We start from the raw sequence: 557 nt of genomic DNA, 5'->3' as shown, positions 1-557 counted from the left end.
AGCCGCACTTTACTTCTGAAGCATATCCTTCCTTAAGTTCTGATTCATAAGTTCCGATACCTTAAGTTCTGATATTTCCCTGTCTTTAGTAAATCCTGATTTCCAGCTGAGTCCTGATAAGTCCTGATATTAATTTCTAAAACTAAACACATCATATTAGTCATGACATCACAAATATATCTAACATTCCCCATGGCGAAGACTGCAGCAATCAAGAATGCTCTTACTCAGTTTGCTCAACAAACTGGAGAATCGCTATGTGAGGCTTGGGATCGATATATGGAGATGTTAAGGAAGTGCCCACACCATGGCATGCCTGATTGGATGATTATCAACTATTTCTACAATGGATTCGGTGTTACTTCTAGACCCATGCCTGATGTAGCATCAGGAGGAGCCTTGTGGGCTAAGAGCTACAATGAAGCTTATGAACTTATTGAACTGATGGTTGCTAATAAGTACCAAAATCCTTCCCAGAGACTGACTCAGAGAAAAGTAGCAGGAATTCTGGAGTTGGACGCAGCAACTGCTATCGCTGCCCAACTTAAGGCTTTGAC

At 41.3% G+C, this 557-nt stretch overlaps 1 non-coding gene across 1 annotated transcript; it reads right to left on the bottom strand.

The window, feature by feature from the left end:
* Positions 1 to 207: 207 nt before the first annotated feature.
* On the bottom strand, positions 208 to 314 carry LOC141722146 (small nucleolar RNA R71). Its single transcript, XR_012575174.1, has one exon. It is a non-coding gene; the product is annotated as a small nucleolar RNA R71 (small nucleolar RNA).
* Positions 315 to 557: the final 243 nt, after the last annotated feature.

This window comes from Apium graveolens, chromosome 4, assembly GCF_009905375.1.
Source record: "Apium graveolens cultivar Ventura chromosome 4, ASM990537v1, whole genome shotgun sequence".
NCBI classification, from domain to species: Eukaryota; Viridiplantae; Streptophyta; class Magnoliopsida; order Apiales; family Apiaceae; genus Apium; species Apium graveolens.
The sequence above is the reverse complement of the archived record's forward strand: the minus strand, read 5'-3'. Positions and strand labels throughout refer to the sequence as shown.